This window comes from Protopterus annectens, chromosome 7.part0 (assembly GCF_019279795.1).
Source record: "Protopterus annectens isolate FY-2018-M chromosome 7.part0, PAN1.0, whole genome shotgun sequence".
In the NCBI taxonomy this organism is placed as follows: Eukaryota; Metazoa; Chordata; order Ceratodontiformes; family Protopteridae; genus Protopterus; species Protopterus annectens.
Window position 1 is genome coordinate 1,697,777,515 of NC_056739.1, and position 17,434 is coordinate 1,697,794,948.

Below are 17,434 nucleotides of genomic sequence, written 5' to 3' on the forward strand. Positions count from 1 at the left end.
TGGTAAACATCTGGCTTTCGTCGCTTTCACCACAACATCTTTGAAGTATAATACATCTGAAAAAAATCTCGAACGTGAGGAACCTGATTTGAATGGTTTAAGAGGCTGGTCACTACTGCAGCCTGAATTATTCTTGTACTGGAAATGTTCGTCCTTTGGAATCAACGAATCATCTCGGTATATTATTGTTTGCTGTTGTTTACAGTAAAATTTTCCTATATGACCGGAAACTGATATTGTGGGGAATAGATCTATTAATATGAATGGTACATAGTCCACAATGTTTAAGACAGTTCATTATGATAATATTTTCCATGACTGGCTTTGATGACTGTGGCTTGTCGCAGTTTTGTTAAAATATGTATTCAAAACGTGGATGGCTCGTTATTTGATACCCATATTACAAATCGCTGTGCTTCGTATCACACCTTGTGATCCTATCTTACTTCTGTAATAGAGCACTCTTCGTTTGGCACTCATTAACATAATACTGAGACTTGGTAAGGTCTCCTGCTCTTCATTGTTTTGGTACTTTTTACTCAGCTGGTTTCGCTGTATCTAGTAAGCTCTTCACATGGTAACTTAGAGCATAATGTCTCTAATACATTTGGTCTCTAAGGGAGTGAATTGTTGGCTGTAATACCAGGTAGGCATAAGTCCAGCCACACTGAAGACCAAACTAGTCTGGCTAAAAACATGCTAATGGACAAATTACACATCTGTATTCAGGACTGCACTGCACTGTTTTTCTCGTGGTTAAATATATGGAGGCATTATATCAGAACATAATGATTTAGATAGTGACACTCAAACCTTGGAAAGATGATTTATAATATCATAGTAGCCCCAAGGTAAGGCAGCTAACTTACTTGTATTGTGGGATATCCTACTGGGGAGAAAATCACAAATGAACAAATAACACATTTTGGTATTATTTGTCGATGCTAGCAGAAATAAGGGTAGGATGAATTTCAAAAACAAGCAGTCGAGCGCAGGAGCAAAGCATTTCATTTATGCTTATTTCACTCATCAACGTAAACATAATCCAAGGCCTTTCAATAACCATAGTTAACTCCTTTTCTGAGAAATCGAGACAAATGCTTACATCAGTGACACATTTTTATTTTTTATCGGTATTAATCACTTTAAACTGTTAAACTGTGTTTAGACACGTAATGAATTAATTACTTATTGATCTTATTTCTCATTTGGTTAAAAAAATCACATATTTTAGGAAGGGCATAGTAGCTGGTTTAGATGGTTGAGCCAAATTCCTAAAATAACGGACCACTGTGTAATCGGCTTTTGTTAATTGCTTGACAGTACCTGTTGTGCAAGCAGCCTGTTCACTTAGCAGGCACGCTTCACTGTACTTCAGCAGAGTAAGTTAAACAGGTTGGAGTGATTTTAATTGACTGTGTAGTATAATAAACAGACTTGGAGTAAGGGCAACAGCTCAATGACTTACCTAAATAACCTGTAATGTGCATAAAATATGCAAAATATTGTATTGCACCGTCAGTATAGCAGAAGCCACTGTATGAAGCTACGAATATGCTCAGAACATCTCGACTAGGGACCTACTAAGTTCTACTTGTGAAACAAGAGGCGCGCGTGTGATTGTGTAAGGGGCTGTGGTGGGAGAAGAGGGGTAACGAGGAAGGTTAGCTGTCTGACCTGTTCACGTTAACACTAGCTTGATAGGTTATCTGTTAACTCTTTTTAAAGCGATCGTATTTTATCAATATTTTCTAACACATCATCGAAGAAGGCTATAAAGTGGCACCAAATTAAAAATACTAAGTACAGTAAGTGCAACAAACAAAAGTGCCAAAATAATGCTGTATGCATATGACTTGTACTCCATCAGAGCTTGGTGTCACAACATATTCAAGAAAAAAAAAACAATTTTCAAGTAGTAATATTTTGAACCATCTGAATATTTACAAAACATTGACATGATTGTGAAAAGCACACCTCACTTTTAATTGCCATGGTCTTGTAAAACTGCTGCTGTGATTTAAGCTTGACTTCTAGGTCTTGGTGCATCTTTAGAGACAGAAATGTAATTAATTTTTGCTATAAAGAGTGGAGCAATGAACCGACTTTCAACACACACACACACACACACATAGCTATCAACCTTCCATCTCCAAAATGATGAACACTAGCCCTCATAATGTGGAGCAAATGGGCAAAATGTGGAACACATACTAATGGCTTACTAACAACTTTAACTAGGAAGGTCATAGGATGGTTAAAATATGCTGGTTTTACTTATAAAGAAGATCTTTTTATGAATTAATATGATTAATTTCTATTTACCATGGATTTCACTTAAAAAAATTCCTAACACTGAATATGTGACAGACTCTTTCAATGTGGAATTTTGAGGAACATGGATTTTTTAAGACCCAAAATGAGGTACGTTCCTCGTAATGAGGTACACTTGAGAGGTGTATACACACACACCACAGGCTTAAGGCTAAAGAAGGGTTATTCTGCCAAGCAAAAAGCCTAGGCCATACCTCTCAAATGTACCTCATTATGAGGAACGTACCTCATTTGGGGTCTTAAAAAGTTCATGTTCCTCGAAGTTCCTCAAAGTTCCACATTGAAAGATTCTGTCACACATTCAGTGTTAGGATTTTTTTTAAGTGAAAGCCATGATAAATAGAAATTAATTATATTAATTCATTAAATGACCTTCTTTATAAGTAAAATCAGCATATTTTAACCATCCTATGACCTTCCTAGTTGAAGTTGTTGGTAAGCTGTTAGCAAGTGTTCCACATTTTGCCCATTTGTTCCACATTATGAAGGCGAGTGTTCCTCATTTTGGAGATGGAAGTTTGAGAGCTATGGCCTAGGCTTTAAACTGCATCCGGATATCTCTGGGAATGTTTTGCTTCATGAGCGGGAAATGGTACATCCAGCATTAATAGTGCAGACATTTTCACTGATATGAAAATCAACATATGGGTGGTGGTCGTGACGGCAAACCGACGCAAAATTTGGGGAGGAGGTGTAATATTTTCCTCTAAGATACGTGCTGTATTTAACATTTTCTACAGGTTGGTGTGGAATATCACATTCATAAAATGTTGCTTCTTTATAAATTGCAAATCGACGTAAGACTTGTGAAATGTGATAGCACCATTTCTCAGCTTTGCCAGTTAGGGAATCTCTGAATGACGCACGTAAAATCAGTTGAGTGGGTAATATTTTAGCTGGAGGGTGTGGATTCTTTTATTTATCGGAGTCTTCACTTTGTAGGTACAAGGTACAGGGTTTGATTCTCACATTGGGATATTGACTTGGATTAAATTGGCCTTTTAAAGGGGTGGAAGCTTTGGAATAATGGTTAAAGCCCTTGACCTACAAGCACAAAACACAGCGTTTGATCCTCACCTTAGGATTGTTGGCTCGGTTTAAGATGGTCTTTCAGTGCAGTTATCGTTGTTTTAATCTATGAAATTAGGGGGTTGATGCACGAAATATGTATTTTCGTAATCTGACATGAGAAGCAACCCCTGCAACAAATGCAAATTACCGAACTTCTCTTTGTTATCAAAATTAAAACTGACTTTTACTGAATTTAAGAAATTTATGTTATTTCATATTACATTAAGGCGCTTCAGATACAAAGCAATTGTTTTATGCAAGAAACGATAATTATTTTTGTCCTAAAATCACTGAACATTTGCAATTTTCACGTTTTTTTCCCGCAGGATGCAATTGCCCATATGGAGACTGCTCTGAAAAGAGGGACAGGCTGTAACCCTATTTAAACTGGTTTTATGCACTCCCATTTGTCAGACAGGCAAGCATACCTCTCAACTAAACTTTCCCTGATTTTCAGTGACATCCCTGATTTTGATTGAAATTTTAGCTCTGTCCCTCTTAATCCCACCTAAAACTGGTGACATTTGGAGAAAAGGTGATGGGTCACATTTAATAAATAACTCTAATAATTAGAGTTACATACTTATTTTACTTTAAAGAACGTATATTCACTCATGTTCTATTATTTTGTCAATGTCTCAAGTTAGTAATACTACTATATGAAGTGTGTCCCTGATTGTCCTTGATTATTTCTGGATTTGTCCCTGATTCTGTTGGGATTTATCCTTGATTGGTTGAGAGCTATGCAGACAAGCGGTGTTTGCCTTAGTATAGAAGCAAAAGAACGAGTAATGACACGCTTTGTGTGTGTGAGCGCGAAATCTACCAGCTCTTCAATCTTCTTATTTCGGCTTTTCCCGGATAGGGGTCGCCACAGCGGATCACCTGTCCGCTCATGATTGGCAGTGGAGTTTTTTTACAGTGTCGAGTTGCTAGCCCGGCGGCCAACCTTCCACAGAAGGCACACACATGCTCGCACTCACACCTAGGATCAATTTAGAGTGTCCAATCCAGTATGCCGTTGGGATGTGGGACGAAACCGGAGCACCCGGAGGAAACCCACGCGACCATAGGGAGGATATGCAGACTCCGCACAGAAGGCACCCCAGCCGAAATATCGAACCGGAGAGCCTCTTGCTATGAGGCGGCAACGCTAACCGCTGCACCACCGTTACCGCCCATGCCCGCTCTTCAATGCGCGTCTAAAAGAAGTCACTCTAAATTACTGCATAACAGAAATAAGTGGAGTCTTAAAAAGACTTAACACGTGGTGGATTATACACTGTATTATATACTTAATTTGTACACAAGCTTACAAGGCACTTGCTTGTCAGGATAGCGCTTCACAACAACGTGCATTAATAATTGTTAGTCCCACGTAGCAGCACGGGTATCTGCTTACTTACAGGTAAGGAAAACTGAATAATCAGACTAGCTGGTGCTGTAGCTGTTGCTGTGCATAGTTTCTACTCCACGAACGGGAGTAAGCTAATGCAGACCACAAAAAAACTCACATTCCTATGATTTAACAACTAAAACGAGCACTGAAGAATAATGTTTACGAACTAGTTATTTTTAAGTCGCATGTATCTTTTAGGTATATGAAATTTAGCAAATACAAACACAAACAATTATTTTTACAAACAAATTTGAATAAGTTTAAAACGGAACAAAATAATAGGATACAATGGATAGGAAAGTTATTCAATACCTAAATGCTTATAAATAAGTGGTGTCTACTGTTTGCGTGATTTGCTAATTTTTATTAATGAGTTAAAACCAGCAAACTTGTGTTCTAATGTTTGTTATCAAACATCTGGAAATAACTTTTAACTATGACAGAAGGGTTATGCAAAAGTAAATCACGGTCAGCATATAATTACTCATATAAAGGGGTAATTTTAATACACATACACAGTAGTTTATTTACATGCTGGTAATAAGTACATTATTTATCATGGGCGAAATAGTTACATGGGAATAACTGTTTCAGCACTCAGCTTGCCACGATATGATGAGTGTTTCATTTAAGTTGACATTTTAGATTTTTAAGAGTCTGGAAAGAAAGCAAATAAGACCTCGCACTTGCCCCCCCCCCCCAAAAAAAAAAAAAAACAAAACAAAAAACATACTATGTGCTTTACAAGAGAATGAGTGAAGTCCCCGAAACAAAACGTGTTTGGTAAGTGGGATGGAGAGGGATCAACTACCTTCGCTATCAGATATGCACAGATTTCTTAGAAGACAATATATGGTAGGTTTTTACTTCGTTGACAGTTTCTACAGAATTATTTTTTAACGAAAAGCCCACTTTGTGGGCAAACAAAGAAAGTGGCCTATTGAGCATGCACTTAATAATTTTATTGACCTTAGCATACCTAGCAAGGCTTCACTTACACTGGTTTTTCTAAATGCATTTTGGTTGTTTAATTACTTGTAGCCTGTGTTAAAGCTTTTCCCATTATGCACATCCTTTAAACAGTAAAACAGGAAGAGTAGAGTGTTTCAAACTGTAGGCTGTGTAACATATTTACTGACATTATGCTTATTTTGGTGCATTTTGGCTTTCATTCCTTGGGTTCTCTTACTTTATTTCAGTCTTTCAAAATAATGTATGTTGTTGAAACTCAGTGGAAAAAAAAAATGCTCTTTTTAGGTTTGTTTTGGGAGTTTTTTTTTTATCAAAGGAGCTACTTAAAGTAAGACAATATGTAAGTGAAGTTTGTGGGGCTCTGACATTATTACCAGCTCATTTGCTTAAGTAGTAAGCTATACATGCATGCACAATTGTGTGCATTATTTCTGATTCTTGCCACAAGATTATACATACAAACAAGGACCCCCCCTATCTTTCTTAGAGGCTATATACAGACATTTTAAAGGGGAATTTGAATTATCAAGATACATGGCGCTTTGGCCTTTGTTGCTTTTCAAGTCTGTCTTTGGTAAAAGCTATGAAAGTTAGTACATGTAAAAGTGAGAGCACACATTATTACGCAACAACCCATGATGCATTACTTTATCCAAATTCAGAGCAGAACCACTCCTGTGATACAGTAGGGTGCAAACAGATTACATGGATTTAAAGGTTGTGGCTTTTGGATAAGGAATGAATCCATCCATGAATAGTTCCTTCAATTCCCAGATGGTTGGTGAAATGGAATGTAGTTCAGGGAGGAAACTTAAAAAACAAGATATGAGCCCAGTTAATTAATATACATAGTAAAATAATTATCTGTTTGATGGAGAAATATCTACATAAGTGCCCCACAGTTTTCTAACAGTATTTGGATGTATTTTTATATTTTAGTCAATGGAAACATTTGAAATACAAAGAAAGTATGTTTTTAATAATTCCACTTTGTGAGTTTTTAGTATGGGAGGACATCAAACAACATTATGTTTTTATTTTGCTTTTTCTCTTGCTTTCATACTTTATTGTGACTTAATTCATTTAGAGTTGTAGCCACATGCTACCTCTGAAAGAGACACTTTTCTTGATACATCAGGTTGGCATTATTGTAATGTACCTGCTTGATATCATCTCACCAAACACTTTCAAAATTGGTGACATGGACTTTTTGTGTCCCATGCTACAGCTCAAGGCTTCTGGTAGCAGCTGTGTTTTTATGGAGTTTCTTTACAACAGTTTCGGCCCACAATTTTCAGAATATGTGACACTTTATAGATGGGTTGTATGAAGTAGTACTTCTGTTCTACCTGCTATGACTTAAGTCTTATGTCACAAATATGGTTAATGGTGTTGCATTCAATGTTGGCAAAGTTAAACTACAGGATAAAGCAGGCTTAGTCAAATGGAGCTTTCATATAACTCTTACAAGTAATGTCATATCAAGTGTATTTTTTCCTTTCCAGTAATCCACACACTTGCTTCTTTAATAAGCTTTTAAATCCAGTCTACAGTGTTATTGCAATGACAGCTGTTGGTCTTTGAGAGATTGCTACTCAATCTCTCTCTCTCTATATATATTAATATATATATATATATATATATATATATATATATATGTGAACCTTCATTTATGTATACTAGTACTGGAAATAAAATACATCAGTCTCTAACAGCAGATGCTTCCACATTTAAGAATGATGAATAATTTGTAATTGTAGCTGGTCATGTAGTTTACTGGTTAATATAAAAAGAAGTGAATAAAGTCTGATTTGCTCACACAATCATGGAAACAGGCTGTTTTATTCTTCAAGAGTAGAGTATGCAAAACCTGCTTTGCATGATATTGTACATTACATGCTTTCTTTGTTAAGAATTGATGAGTAGTCTGAAGTTGGGATATGCAGTAGTGAAAGTTTTAGCATTTATCATCTAGAACAATAACATGATGTACATACACTGTACATAATCTGCTCAATTGTTTTACTTTGGAAGTAGGTCTATTAATATTTTCAATCTCTGTAGATATCAACATCACAATCCCACTAATTTCAATGAAAAATACTTTACACATGCATGAAAAAAAGATATAAAAACTCTAATCAGAGGGAGTACAATCAGACAAGACAGTCTTTTTTTTCTGTGAAGTCATTTTTAGACACATTTGTCAAAAACAAAAAAGTCAGACTTTCCATAATATCCATTTACATCATATAAATTACAATAAATAAATAAGTAAATAAATTAAATGAACAAATATGTGTGTGTTTGCCTGTCTGCACGTGCTTTCCTGTGAGGCAATGCATGTGTTATGTTGAGAGACAATGTACTTGCTAATATATCAGTATATGTTATGTCTCTATGTACACCACAATAAACATATTAGTATATTCCTTTTTGCTGCTTTGCACATTTTAAAAAGTTTGAGAAAAAATTCTATATTCATGTGTCATGGTTTGTCTATTACACATAATGTCTGTGAAAAGAAACATTATTTCTCTCAGCTATGCTTATCATAGTGTATATAGTTGTACAACTTTAAAAGTGTATGTATGTGCATATTTCCCTCTGTACACATTAACGTAATAGCATATACTTTACCACAGGTCTCAGTTCTGTCACCATAAATAATGTTATATATGCACTTGTATTATACAGACTATAGACTCAGCTACTGAATGAGCCATTAAGGTCTTTTATTTCTTTCTGTTAGTTGATTGTATGTATTATTTGAATTGTTATTTTCTTATTTTATTTTGTTTTATTTCCAAACACTGAACATTCTTCACAATTGCATGTTCAATATATCGCATGCTTGCATCATCACAAAAAAAAAAAAAATATATATATATATATATATATATATATACACACATATATATATATATATATATATATATATATATATATATATATATAATGTATTTAAGATACAAAGTGTACTCCACAGGGTGTATCTAGCACATTGTAACAAGTGATTATGGAAAATTAAAGAAAGAAACAAACAAACAAAACAATGTTTACCTTTCCGAATTATTTAAATCCTCCTAACTCATGCTTTATACAAATGTTAACATATATTGCAGAAGGTATTATGACCAATGCAGGAAAAACTATATTACTTCTTACAAATGTCTTATATAACCAGGTTTATATTCTACTAGTCTGGTACTGGGTGCAGAGCATCGATTCAGACAAAAATAAATAAATACCCATATATTTGAAATTCTGGCCCACATGATTTATGCTTATAGTTATACCAAAGTTTATTTTCATATATAGACAATTCCTTTAGAAAGTCAATGATTCTTTTCTCCAGTGACCAAATATAACAGCTGCAACCATTAAAATAACAATTCTTAATTTGTTTCAAATTGTTGTAATTGCAAAAGTTTTATATTTTTAGGACACTAGGAACATAATGAAACATACATACAGTTCAAATGACATGAAATAAAACCACCTTTAAAGTTTAAAAATGTAAGATCAAGGTCAAATAAAAAATTCATATCCTTATCTATGGAACTAGTTTGCTTTCAGAATTAATTGCTATTATCTAATAATATATATAAATCTGGCTCCTTCAATTCATGTTCAGCAGAAGGACTTAGAACTTTGCAGTATCAGTCAATGAAGGTTATGAGAGTTCACCTGTGCAGAAGTAACACTAGTTTTCTTGTTGGAATGGACAGACAGGTAGGTAGATAGACTGACAGATATAGATGCAAAGCTATGCCAGTGAATGTCCCTCAGAGGAAAAGTGTAGCTCTGCATATAGATTTTCTTAGAGAAGATGATTTCGTCAAACACCTCATGAAGAGAAAGGTGGACCAAAATTGCCTCTTTGATGAAACTTGGAGCTTAGAGAAATAAAGTCTCGTAATCCTGAGGCAGAGCAACACCTCCTGCATTCCCATTATTATAAAAATTCTAAGGTTTCCATACATCATAGAAAAAAGATACAACAACTTTTATAAGATGGCTATTTGTCAAACAAGTCTTGACCATGTGGCCTTTAAGGAGCTAAACTTTAGTTATATTCCAGCTCTGGGGGAAAAAGCAGTGGAGTAGATGGTTGGCAGATAAGTAACAGCGGGGTAAACATACATGGCCATAAACTATATAGTGACTTAAATGGTTGGGAGATACTGATGCATTTTGCAAAAAAAAAAAAAAAAATCTGAACAAGTAGGAGTGTGTAAGGAAGTAAGGAAGGTCTGCAGCAAGCCCATAACTGCATGGTGTACTGAACCTCTGCAGAGTTATAGTGCAATGATGTTTAATATTAACCAAAATATAATGCTCTAGGGGCAAAACTGGACTGGTTGGTAAGTGAACAAAATATTTAAGTGACCAGAAACAAATGCTTCACTCTTATACTGGATCGGTGATTTGCTTAATGACAAGATATGGGAATTCCTCTGTCTTGCAGCTTGTAATGCTCTTCAGCACTTTTCATTTTTTAGAGGAAATGTCGTTATTGCCACATACCTTTCATCTTCATGCATAATTGCATTATTTTGTCAAATTTCTTGGTAATAATAACAATATCCATTTGTTACCCAGGTAGGCCTGCTGGGCACAGTCCATTTTCAGGGGTGATCGGGGAGTGATGTCTGTTAATTGACTTGATCAAGATCACAGAGTAGGCAAATGAGGACTGAGAGAGTCAAACCCTGTATCACAGGAACTACAGCTCACAACTTTAACCCTCTGCATCAACTGCCAAGATATGTATTAGCATTTTTTCCTTATTTTGAAATGTTGCCCCTGGCTTCTGAGTTTTATTCCTAATTTCTGTGGCAGTAAGATGAGCTGAACAATTCATGCATCTGCTGGTTTAAATATTTATGTTTTTGATTCATGTGCTGGGCATGTATATCTGTTCAACAGTAAGTACAAGTGCCTAAAGTAGGTCTGCTGCAAGCACTCATATCCCAAGTGGACTACTATCTGGAAGGCAGGAACTCAAGCGTCATATAGCTTGGATAAGGTGTGGCACACATTCAAACTCAAACATGAGTTCAGGCAAGCAGCCGCTCCAACTTAGCCAAACACATTATTGTAGTTAGAGCCATGTAAGTATGGCAACGGTGGTGAGATAGTGGGGTGAGTGTGGATTAGGGCACCACGCAGGAAAGGAGTTTTGGGTTTAGGGAGCAGGAGAGGGAATTTAGGTTTAGGGAGCAGGAAGGAAGTTTTAGGGTTAGGGAAGGGAGTTTTAAGGTTAGAGTGAGAAGAGAGTCATATGGTTATGGAATGAGAACAGGGAACAGGAGGTGGATTTTAGGGTTAGGGAGAAGGAAGGGAGTTTTAGCAACAGCGTTTGGGTTTTGATAGGGCTATACACTTTTATAGGATAGGGTCCTCAGAGGGCTACTTAGTAGTGGGAGACTAAGTGGGATTTTGATCACTTTTTCGATTAAGCTGCAATGAGAAGGTGTGTGACAAGCAAATAGTATGGGAACACTTGTAGTATTGATCTGTCTAAAATGACTCGATCCTTTCTGTCACATTCTCATCGGGAAATATTTTATTCTTATTCACATCTGGTCAGGAGGAGTTTTGTTATATCAAAAAATGCTACTGGCTGGCCTTATGAAAAAAAAAAGCTGTTTATCTCACTTCTTACATCATCACATCATTCTAAAGATCATAGGCTCATAGGAGATTACTAGGCTAATGGCTCTGGAGCCCTTACAGGCTACAGGCATATAAACCTCCAGGTCTCAATGCCTATTTTTCAGTTAAACCTGCACTGAAAGAGAGAAGGCTCAGGAGGTGTTTGTGAAATCTTTATAGAGAGAGTGTGTCAGTAAATTAAGTCTTGATTGGATATGCCTTAGTATTTAAATGGTTTTTGACTGACTTGTTTTATATGGACTGATGAAGGATTGGGTGATCCGAAAGCACTTATCCTAATAAAGAAAATCTTCCATTTTACTGGTGTCATACATTCTGTTACCCTGGCTGTGGTGACATATTGTGTCTTTCGGCTTTTCCCGGTTAGGGGTTGACACAACGCAACTCCGGTCTGCTAATGATTGGCAGTTGATTTTTACGTACCAGCTTGCCAGGCCTGACGCAAAACCTTCAACGAAGGTACGCCCATTCATGCATGTCTCCACGCAGAAGACGCTCTAGCTGAGAATCGAACTGGACAGCGTCTTACTGTGAGGTGACAATGCTACCACAGCACACACATATATATATATATATATATATATATATATATATATATATACACACACACACACACACACACAGTGGATATAAAAAGTGTACACACCCCTGTTAAAATGCCAGGTTTTTGTAATATAAAAAATGAGACCACATTAAATCATTTCAAAACTTTTCCCACCTTTAATGTGACCTCTAACCTGTACAATTCAGTTGAAAAACAAACAAATCTGTTAGGGGAAAAATACGAAAAATAAAAAAATGTACAATAAGCTGGTTGCATAAGTTTGCATACCCTTAAACGAATACTTGGTTGAAGCACCTTTTGATTTAATTACAGCATTTTTTTCATATAGTCTCTCCATCTAGTAATGAATGAATAAATAAATAAATTATTCCTATTGTTTCTGTTCCCATTTTCAACTTAACTCACAAGTGCAAATCACAAAACACAGCTCTTTAAAGGTATTGTTTGTTTTTATTTCCAGTTGTGTTACTGATAATGCAAAAAAGTTATTTGCTGTTTGAATTTTTCAGGATATTTGTTGCATAGTTCAATATCAGAAGTAAAGCATACTGGTCATTTTCATGAGTCCTACATATAAGTATTTAAGCTGTATGTAGGGCAGAGGAAGCAAACCAATGTAACCACAGTGCCAAATGCTTCATACAAGGCTTCCATTCTGAACATTTTATTTTTTGGCTATATGAATGACCAATATGTTAAAATCAGATTGGGTAATTTTACATTTTATTCAAACCAAGGTTTTTGACTGATTCATAATAATAATGCAGTTTAAGTGGCACATACATCTCAGTGTGCAAGCCCTGCTTTTAGGACAACTACCTTGGGTTTAAAGAGGTGTATCTGTATTTTACACTTGTAGGGTACATAATGATTAGTAGCCAGCCATATGCCTTGCTGTGTTCTTTTATACATAAATAGACACACATACAAGTCTTTGTGGCTATATAACAAACTTTAGGACAATATTTTGGAGAGTGAAACTTCAGTGAGACAAGAATGCAGAAAGATTATCTTGCCTAATGCTGACATAATATAAACTTTCAAAATATTGAAACATAAGCAAACTAATATAATAGCAGCTTAAAATAAAGAAAATGATGGTTAGCTCCTTTTACCCCCAAGGGAGCGGGGTACATGCCTGCTAATTCAAGATACTAGTTCTAACATAGCACAGACTCAGAGTAAAGGGAGTAGTTGTTTTGTCTGCTTACCTAAATGTTTATTTTTCTCTGAGCAAGTGCAACCACAGAGTTAGTATACATATTTTAATCCTCCCGCCATATACAGTTCATAGGGATGTAGCCTTCCATGCAAAAATGTGCACGCCACTATATATATATTTTATGTGTGGTGTTTTTATATTATTTTGTTCATGAACCAACCAACCAACCAATCAGATATATCTATCTATCTATCTATCTATCTATCTATCTATCTATCTATCTATCTATCTATCTATCTAATCTCTCTATCTCTATCTATCTCTCTATCTCTCTCTCTATCTCTCTATCTCTCTATCTCTCTCTCTATCTCTCTATCTCTCTATCTATCTCTCTATCTCTCTATCTATCTCTCTATCTCTCTATCTCTCTATATGTGTGTACAACATGGCACTGTATACCCATCACAAGATGGACAGGGTGAAATAAAACGCATGTATAATTAATATCCAAGAGACCATGAACTTTGTGATTTAAACAGGGCATGTAAAACCATCAGAAAAGTGGCATGTACCACTTAAACTTGATTTTTTTTTAATTACAGAATCAAACAAAAATACCATTTAGAATGAAAATGCAAAATTGCCCATACTGTCCATCATCAGGTGTTTTCCTATATTAAACAAATGAAATGTTGACCAGGAAAGCCCAAAATTAAACATTTGGTACTATTGATATGACTTCCTCCCTATATGCAGTTTCACAATTTAAACATTCACAGTTAGGACTAGTGTGTGTGTGTGTGTGTGTGTGTGTGTGTGTGTGTTTACTCTTTTACTTGTGACAGTAAATTAGGTAAGAAATTTCAAAGATTTTTCATAGTTAGTCACAGAAATCCAGAAATAAAATCAAATAATAACAATGAAACATTCTTACTTTGTAATTGCACACTAGAGTTAGCCTAGGATGGTAATGAAATAAAGGATTTTTTAAAAGATGACCAGTACATGGGGACAATTACTGTTGCTTGAAAATATTCATTAAAGTTAGGTTATCTGCCTGTGAAACAAAGTGTGGCAGCAATATTTTTGTGTTTCAGAAGTGTAACCAAGTAATCAGAGCACAAAATGGGGAGCGGAATATTAAGTTAAGACAGTGAAATAATAAATATTATGTTTTCCACTTGTGAGGCACACTAATACGAGCCCATGTACCAAATGTAAAACTGCAATAGCTAAAGCAATCTTAACACTCATATAGGTTTAATATGTTCTTCTATTTTGACTTCATAATGACTTGAATAAACCACTAATGTCACATTTAGATAATTGGTAATCTAACACAATGGAGGTGATGAACCTGCTGGTTACCCACTTCACAGGGAAGATCTGTTCCAATGACCTTTGATCTGATGTTTTCAGTTATATGGGCTTCTTGGTAAAAATAGTTGTGGTATTTGGTTTACATAGTCATGGTCAACACTGTTTTTATAGCTCAGCTTGGGGTGCATCACACAGTTTAATAGAGGTCAACACTGCATTTTCTACAAAGAAACAGCTCACCAGGAAGCAACCACAACATAAGACTGAGGCAATTCATTCAGGAGAAATACTTACTGAGTGGTAGAACAAACAAATGCAAATCATTTAGTAGAACCAACATTCACAAAATAGCTTCCATTCGTCTATAGGCTGTTCTCTTTCACTTGTATACATGCATAAGCTGTGTAGTTAGGTATGTATAACTATGTATGCACACATACATGCATACATATAGACACATATATAGATGACATCCACCACGTGTGTGTGTGTGTGTGTGTGTATAGTTTATATATATATATATATATATATATATAGATTCACTTCAGAAGCTCAAAATACTGAAATCTCGAATTTCAGTATCTCGAGCCCAAGAAGTGGAATCCACAAAACAAGGAAAACTAAAAACCGTGAAATTCAAAACCTCGAATACCAGAAGTTTTGAATTTCACAGTTTTAGTATATACACACACACACACACACACACACACACACACACACACACACACACACACACACACACACACCATCTACCACTCAAACATACACAATCACTCTACTACATGAAAGCAGGGGGGCAAGCCCCCCTGCTCCCCCATGTGAGGGGCTGCACCCCCCCCACACCCCCCTACTTAAATATTCTCACTCCGAGGTCGCACTATATACAAACACACACAAAACACCACCACACAAGCTACTTTCTCTTCGCACACACATATCACAGCAACAAAACACACTGACACACACCACAGCCCCTACCCAAACCCCTTAACACACACACACTTACCTGAATACATAACCATAGCGGAACTTTAGAAGCGTGGAATTCAAAACCTCAGGTATTCAAGGTTTTGAATTTCATGCTTCTAAACTTTTGCTATTATGTGAATTCGGCTTCTTGGTCTTGAAATACTGAAATTAAAGATTTCAGTATTTCGATCTTCAGAACGGAACCCATATATATATATATATATATATATATATATATATATATATATATATATATATATATACACAGTGGATATAAAAAGTGTACACACCCCTGTTAAAATGTCAGGTTTTTGTAATATAAAAAATGAGACCACAATAAATCATTTCAAAACTTTTCCCACCTTTAATGTGACCTCTAACCTGTACAATTCAGTTGAAAAACAAACAAATCTGTTAGGGGAAAAATACGAAAAATAAAAAAACGTACAATAAGCTGGTTGCATAAGTTTGCATACCCTTAAACGGATACTTTGTTGAAGCACCTTTTGATTTAATTACAGCATTTTTTTCATATAGTCTCTCCATCTAGTAATGAATGAATAAATAAATAAATTATTCCTATTGTTTCTGTTCCCATTTTCAACTTAACTCACAAGTGCAAATCACAAAACACAGCTCTTTAAAGGTATTGTTTGTTTTTATTTCCAGTTGTGTTACTGATAATGCAAAAAAGTTATTTGCTGTTTGAATTTTTCAGGATATTTGTTGCATAGTTCAATGTCAGAAGTAAAGCATACTGGTCATTTTCATGAGTCCTACATATAAGTATTTAAGCTGTATGTAGGGCAGAGGAAGCAAACCAATGTAACCACAGTGCCAAATGCTTCATACAAGGCTTCCATTCTGAACATTTTATTTTCTGGATATATGAATGACCAATATGTTAAAATCAGATTGGGTAATTTTACATTTTATCCAAACCAAGGTTTTTGACTGATTCATAATAATAATGCAGTTTAAGTGGCACATACGTCTCATTGTGCAAGCCCTGCTTTTAGGACAACTACCTTGGGTTTAAAGAGGTGTATCTGTATTCTACACTTGTAGGGTACATAATGATTAGTAGCCGGCCATATGTCTTGCTGTGTTCTCTTATACATAAATAGACACACATACAAGTCTATGCGGCTATATAACGAACTTTAGGACAATATTTTAGAGAGTGAAACTTCAGTGAGACAAGAATGCAGAAAGATTATCTTGCCTAATGCTGACATAATATAAACTTTCAAAATATTGAAACATAAGCAAACTAATATAATAGCAGCTTAAAATAAAGAAAATGATGGTTAGCTCCTTTTACCCCCAAGGGAGCGGGGTACATGCCTGCTAATTCAAGACACTAGTTCTAACATAGCACAGACTCAGAGTAAAGGGAGTAGTTGTTTTGTCTGCTTACCTAAATGTTCATTTTTCTCTGAGCAAGTGCAACCACAGAGTTAGTATACATATTTTAATCCTCCCGCCATAGATAGTTCATAGGGATGTAGCCTTCCATGCAAAAATGTGCACGTCACTATATATATATTTTATGTGTGGTGTTTTTATATTATTTTGTTCATGAACCAACCAACCAACCAATCTATCTATCTATCTATCTATCTATCTATCTATCTATCTATCTATCTATCTATCTATCTGTCTGTGTGTACAACATGGCACTGTATACCCATCACAAGATGGACAGGGTGAAATAAAACGCATGTATAATTAATATCCAAGAGACCATGAACTTTGTGATTTAAACAGGGCATGTAAAACCATCAGAAAAGTGGCATGTACCACTTAAACTTGATTTTTTTTTTAATTACAGAATCAAACAAAAATACCATTTAGAATGAAAATGCAAAATTGCCCATACTGTCCATCATCAGGTGTTTTCCTATATTAAACAAATGAAATGTTGACCAGGAAAGCCCAAAATTAAACATTTGGTACT